Source organism: Nanorana parkeri, unplaced genomic scaffold, assembly GCF_000935625.1.
Source record: "Nanorana parkeri isolate BGI_ZX_2015 unplaced genomic scaffold, ASM93562v1 scaffold309, whole genome shotgun sequence".
Classification (NCBI taxonomy): Eukaryota; Metazoa; Chordata; class Amphibia; order Anura; family Dicroglossidae; genus Nanorana; species Nanorana parkeri.
In genome coordinates, this window is record NW_017306577.1 from 743,629 (window position 1) to 750,835 (window position 7,207).

The 7,207-nt window shown below is 45.9% G+C and overlaps 1 long non-coding RNA gene across 1 annotated transcript in view; it reads right to left on the bottom strand.

The window, feature by feature from the left end:
• Positions 1-7,207, bottom strand: part of LOC108788169 — a 380,303-nt gene that overhangs the window by 203,943 nt on the left and 169,153 nt on the right. Inside the window, exon 2 of the long non-coding RNA XR_001941322.1 lies at positions 4,003-4,054. This is a non-coding gene — a long non-coding RNA (uncharacterized LOC108788169). The remainder of the gene's footprint in view (positions 1-4,002; positions 4,055-7,207) is intronic.

Below are 7,207 nucleotides of genomic sequence, written 5' to 3' on the forward strand. Positions count from 1 at the left end.
TGGTCTGGCCCTCTAGCAACTTCAGCGCCAAATTAATTAATTTAGTCATTAAAATCCATATTGATATTAAGTATATTTTCTACTATCCAATTTATAGCTATATGAGATTTAACATTTGATGTAAAATAATATATTTTCTATAAAATCTAAGAAGATATACTTGATAGATAAAATCTACAGTATTTATATATTTAATATAATTTATTCATCAAATGATTTTAACATTTCATGATAAAAATGACCATTATAGCTATATAGTCTTTAACCAGTTGCCATCCGGCTGAATGTAAATAAATGACCGGACTGCAGATGCTTGACGGCGGGTGAGTGTTTCTAAATGGCCTTTCCCGTGGAAACCGCACGCATTGTTCAGAGCAGATGAAGGCTGTTACATAAAAGCATTTGGGCAGCTATAGAGCCACCTGATCCCTTGCATTGTGCCAAGGAGTGTGCCCCTCCCCCTCCACCGCTGGCTATCCCAGGCTCCGCTGTTCTCCATGTGGGCCCGGGACCAGCATGGCGGGTCTCTCTGGCTGGATCAGGGGGAGATCAGCACACTTTTACTGGCTGATCTCCCCTCCGATCTCTGAATGCGGAAGTGATGTGTATTACATCACTTCCACCTCAGCCTGTCATTTCTCCGGCTGCTGTAGCCAAAAAAGAAGCTGATGTCTATAACGAACCCCCAGATAGGAGTAAAAACCTGTCGGGGTTCCAACCCTTCCCCACTCTATACATCTGCCTAATGTCTACATGGAAAATCCCAATGACGTATATACATAGAAGACAGATAGTCCATCAAGCCTGCCCCTATAGACCTCTGTTTGTGCCAAGCATGCTTACATTCACATACTGTTGTATGACTCACTACCTCTGCTGAACGTCTGTTCCAAGCATCGTGTTCCATTCGGCTAAAATAATATTTTCAAATGTTACTCTCGTTGCTAAGCTCACATTGTGTGTTTGCAAAACCTTTATCCCTTCCTCGGTTTGGAGACAATTGGAAAGAAAGATAAATTAGTGCGGCTTTGTGTTCATGAATAAATCATTACAGAGTCAGTCAGGTTCAGACACAAGTCCACTGAGTTCAACCAAATATTACATTTATTTTTGTAATGCTTTTATCCTTTTTTTTTACTATTTATGTTTTTATCCTTTTTTTTTTACGTAAAGTGCATCTAACGTTCAGGGCAGCACCTTGGCTCAGCGGTTAGCACTTTCACCTTGCAGTACTGGAATCCTTGGTTTAAATCCATGCCAGGACACTATCGGAATGGAGTTTGCATGTTCTCCCTGCGCTTGCATGGCTTTCCCCTGGGTACTCCCAATGTCCTCCCTCACTCCAAAAACATGTTGGTAGGTTAATTGGCTCTAGTATGGGTGCATATGACTTTAAGGATCTTAGATGGTAAGCTCTTTGAAAAAATGGTCACCTTTAAGTCCCCAGTACGGGATTGGACAGTGAAGGAGCAGCAGCACTCTGATGAGTCATCCTTCTGCTCACTTCTCCTCCATGTATAGTATAATAATTTGTGTATGGAGCAAAGCCCAATTGAGACCATTGCAATGGCTGTAAGGATCAGCGACAGGGACATCCCGAGGCCGGGTGTCACCCGCTCTCTAGACTGGGTGGCACCCCGCCGTGTCGTCATCGTGCGTGCCGGCGGCCATCTTGGTGATGGATGCCGGCAGAGAGAGGAGGGGGGCATTTGGGTGAGGTATGACGCCCGGTCCCCTCCTCACTCCTAACACTGTCTGGCTCTCGGTCCATGACTGAGTGCCCAACTTTTTAGAGGGGGTGACACCAACATGACTGAGGTGGGGGTGACACCGAATGGTGGCACCCGGGTGCGGGCTGCACCTCCAGGACCCCCCTTGTGACGCCACTGAGCAGCAACATTCTAATAAGTCATTCTTCTGCTCACTCCTCCTCCATGCATATTCTTTGGTGCATGGAGCAGAGCCTGACTGAGGTCTTTACAATGTGTGTGATTGGGCAGTGATGGAGCAGCAGCACACTGATGAGTCATCCTTCTGCTCACTCCTCCTACATGCATATACATTTGTGCACGTGGCAGAGCCCGATTAACGTCATTACAATGGCTGCATTGAAAACTAAATGTATTAAATAATAAATACAGCTTGGTCACCTCTTCGCCCACAGTACGCAATTGGACAGTGAAGGAGCAGCGGCACAGTGATGAGTCATCCTTCTGCTCACTCCTACTGCATGCATATAAATGTGTGCATGCAGCTGAGCCCAAATTAGGTCATTCCAATGGCTGCATTGTAAAGTGCAAGAATTACGGCTTGGTCACCTCTCCACCCCCAGTATGTGATTGGACAGTGAAGGCTCAGCAGCACACTGATGAGTCATCCTTCTGCTCACTCCTCGTCCATGCATATTCTTTGGTGCGTGCAGCAGAGCCCGACTGAGGTCGTTACAATAAAAAAAAAATTTATTTTATATTTTTGACTGCTTGCTTTTATATATATATATATTATCAACCTGTAAGATCAGCTGTACATAGAGGAAAGCCTATTACAGAAACACAAGTTGGTTTTAGTAACTCGCGATAAGTAACATTATCCCGCAGAAGCAATAAACGCTACTTTTGAAATGTATCCATAAAACATCTCCCATCGACATAACAAAGTTTCCCCTCGTATAATCATCTCTCACTAAACATCCTCTGAAATACCAGGCCAGCCATTTCCCCCTCTGCGCTCCGAGCAGTTCCAATGATTTACGCTTATTTTGTCAGGCTGGCGCGGGCATCATCGACAATTATATACCTGGCATTTCGGGATCCGTTCCTTCGTCATCTTACGGCAATTACAAAAAAAAAAAACCCCAAGAAAATTATTAGCCTTTAATATGAGACGAGTTCAGCGCGGCTCATTGCATTGAAAGACTTATGTAAATCTTGCGTAGGTCCTTAAACGCGAAATATGTCGGTTAATAGCACCCTCTCCAGTCAGGCGGAAGATTGAACCCACGGGCCCCATAAACAATGCGCTGTTTTGGGAAGATTACATCCGTTTAAACAGCTGCGAACATTGCTGTCAGCAAATCCATTTCCATCCTGTCGCCGAGCCGCTGTGCTTGACAGACAATGCATAATGTTTTATCTGCATTTACACGGCTATAAAACCCGAAGACCCGGGAAACGCAGAGGCCGCGGCGGTTCAGCGGCATGCGGATTGACTGTTCTGGCTGCACGGGAAAGTTCCAAAACTTTTTCTGGAATATAGTCACACGTCTTGAAGGTGAACTCCGGCAGTGGCGTCACAAGGGGGGCGCGGCCCATACCCGGGTGCCACCATTGCACGGGTCATTCTGAGCCTGGTGACTGGGACCCTGCGAGGCCGCGAAAGTACTCGCTATTGAATGACATTGGTTGTCATTAACATGGACAATTGCTGAATACTACAGCTTGGTGTGCTGGTGACATCCATTATTACTTCAAACCATCTCATGATGCCCCCGTGGTCACTACGAGCACCCATTTGCAATTTACAATAATCCAGGAAGGAGTGCTGCAAGATACATACATTTCTATATTTCACCATTGCAGGGGTGACACCAAAATGACCGAAAGTAATTTTGGTGTCACCCCCTCTAAAAAGTCGGGCACTCGGTCCTGTCAGGAGAGAGGAGGGGACCTGCTGGTGTGAACGTCCCCTCCTCTCTCTGCCGGCGTCCATCACTAATATGGCCGCCTGCACGAGTTGACATCGTTGGGCCGCCTCGTGACTCCACGAGATGATGAAAGGAATCTGACACGGCACTGTTGCCCTTCTGTTGTCTTGTACCAGTCTTGCCCCTCCCCCGTTCTGCCCTAACATTGACTAGTCGCTGACGGCCACAATTCGCACGTTCAGACCCAGATTTTCGGCTGACAGTCCGACCAAGAAGCAAACAATTTTGCTGAAAGTCATCTTGTATTTAAAGCAACAAACGTCATCATTTGTGTAGATATATAAACAAACCTCACATACCTTATTCTTTGCAGAAAACAGCCTGTAGGGAGAATTCGGAAAGGGACATCACCTGTAATTAAAAGACAATTGTGAAGAAATAAAGATCATGTTGCTTATAATTGATCACATTAGCAGATGGACACTAATGCTGTCTACACATGGACATTTCATACCAATTTTAATTACTTTCAGACATATTTTGGTCTCAAAAAAAAGATCAAGAGGATCGACCCGACCCACCACCACCATCCCTACCATATTGATCAAGATATAAGATATCAAGATATAAATTGTCAAGATATAATTGATATGGAAGGGACTGGATACTTCTATATGATTGGAAGGCACTAGATACATTACATTAGGGATACATTGATATGGAAGGGAGTGGATACTTCTATATGATTGGAAGACCCTAGATCAGTGATGGCGAACCTTGGCACTCCAGCTGTTTTGGAACTACAAGTCCCATGAGGCATTGCAAGGCTCTGACAGCCACAGACATAACTCCCAGAGGCAGATGCATCTTGGCATTTGTAGTTTTGGCACAGCTGGAGTGCCAAGTCGCCACCACTGTCCTAGATACATTACATTAGGGATCCATTGATATGGAAGGGACTGGACACTTCTATAAGATTGGAAGGCCCTAGATACATTACATTAGGGATCCATTGATATGGAAGGGACTGGACACTTCTATAAGATTGGAAGGCACTAGATACATTACATTAGGGATCCATTGATATGGAAGGGACTGGACACTTCTATAAGATTGGAAGGCACTAGATACATTACATTAGGGATCCATTGATATGGAAGGGACTGGAGACATTTACATGTAAAGTAGTAATTAGGGACATGTAAAAAACTCTATAAACATATATACAGTATCTGCAGATAACCAAATACACATTATACAGCTTGTGCTTTTTCAGGCTGATTGGCTCCTGGTAGCAGCGTTGCAGCATATGTAATGTGGGAGAATCCGGACTCCCATCTCCCAACAGCGATTCGATTCATTTGGTGTGATTTAAGGGATCTGGCAGCGTTGATGTTTGCACACAGACAACCTTATTGCTCCTCGGTGTATGCGGAGGACGGTCTGTTGTCTGGATTATATATATCATGTGATGAGGCCTATGTGCAACGTATCTGTGTACAGTCTTCTCTATCGTTATTTTCATTTGTGTCTACAGACTTATCATCCGTTTGCTTTTATTAAAACTTAAAAATATGACACAAGCCATATTTTCCAGTTCCGTCTGCAGCCAGCGGGAATCTTTCACAAATAAACCATTTCTCCTTTTTGCAACCATTTTAATTCTCTGATGGCGCATGCGATTGCTCCGAATCCACATCTCATGTTCTTGTGATTGGGCCCCGTGCTTTATCCAGAGGTCTGCGCAGAGCGTGAGATTAGACATGTGCGATTCATTTAATTCCGAATCAAAATTCGGACATATCCGAATTTCCATTTCCGAATCTCGGATGCTCGGATCTCGGAGTTTTTCGTTCAAAAACCAAACTGAATCGAGCATGTGACTTTCCCAGCCAGTCAGAAGTGTTGTTCGGTTTAATGCATCCGATTGGGTCCGTGAACACAAATTTTCGTTACGACAACATGGGAGCCATCTGGTTGGCCAGAAAATTCACATGCCGTATGAAAATTTGTGTTCAGTATATACATATATTACTAAAGCTGAGGCTCCCAGACCCGAATGGCATTTGGGAGCTCCCGAATGCAATTCGGAAATTTGGATCCCGAATGCCATTCGGGTCTGGGAGAATCAGCTTTAGTACCGTGTTTCCCTGAAAATAAGACCTACCCCGAAAATAAGACCTAGTTGTAACCATTCCCAGCGCCGGTGGTGGCATAAGGGGGAACTTGAAGAGCCGCAGGAGAGGCGGGAGAGAATCAGCGGTGCCAACGAAGCCAGCGCTTGTGGAAGCGAGGCGGCATCGGAGGGAGCAGAGCCGCATAAGCCGATACCTCCTCTATAGCGCCGCCTCCTGTGATAACAAATGCGCTCCGCCTGTGAGGAATCGATAGTGAAAGCGCGCTTCGCTAATTCTGGCCAGCGATTGGTTACCACATTGCTCTTGGAAAGATACGGCACCCCTGATCACCATATTCTTAATTTTGCCATTTTGGATTATTTAATTTGGATTTGCATTAACTATGGATTGTTGTACATTAAAAAAAATAAGACCTACCCCGAAAATAAGACCCCAAAAATATATATATATGACACAGTGTCTTATTTTCGGGGAAACACGGTATTATATGCATATAGTTTTATGTGGTAGTCGTAACAAATATACCTTCGTAAACTGTCCTGAAACTAACGAAATTCAGATTTCCGAAAACTAGGGATGCACCGATACCGGTATTTTGGTACCGAGTACGAGTACCGATCATTTTTTTTCGGTACTTGCCGATACCAATTACCGAGTACCGGAAGTCCCATTCAGGAAGCCAGGTGGCGTGTAAAGACGTCCAAGCCCGTCCCCTCTCACCTCGGCATGTCCAGCCCGGAACGGTCTTCCTCCGGTACCCAACCGGAGCCGGCTTCCCGGCCAATCAGAATGCCGGGCGCTGTGTCATTACACGGCGCCCGGCTTCCTGATTTGCCAGCTTCCCGACCAATCGGGAAGCTGTACGAGTACTCGCCCAAATACTCGGTATCGGCACTTGTATTCGGTGCATCCCTACCGAAAACCCAAATCCAAAACCCGAGCCGAATTGAATTTTGGATCCGAATCCAGAATTCCAAAATAACTGAACCAAATTTTTCTGCAGCTTACATGTCTACCTGAGATCATGTTACAAGCATACCGCACAACAGGGATTTAATTTTTGGCAAGGGTTTCAGCCATTAAAGGAGAACTATGAGGGGGGTGCTTTTCACTCACTTCATAGTTCTAGCCGACCTGTGACAATGAGACTGTCACAGGTCGGCTCAGTAGATCGGGCCGGCGTTCGCTCACCTCTCGATCCTGTCACGGCTCTCTGCCGTGACATGGGAGGGGCTGGATTTCCCCCCTCCCCGCTCCGATCTGCCAGCGCTGACTGGCGGGACGGACGGGGGAGGGGGCGGGTACAGCTGGCTCTGCCTCTAGATAGGCAGAGCCAGCTGTCAGTCACGCAGCTGGGCGGATCCCGGCACAATTGTCGGGGTCCTCTTCAACTGCGGCGTCTCAGTATACCGCGAGCTACAGCTCG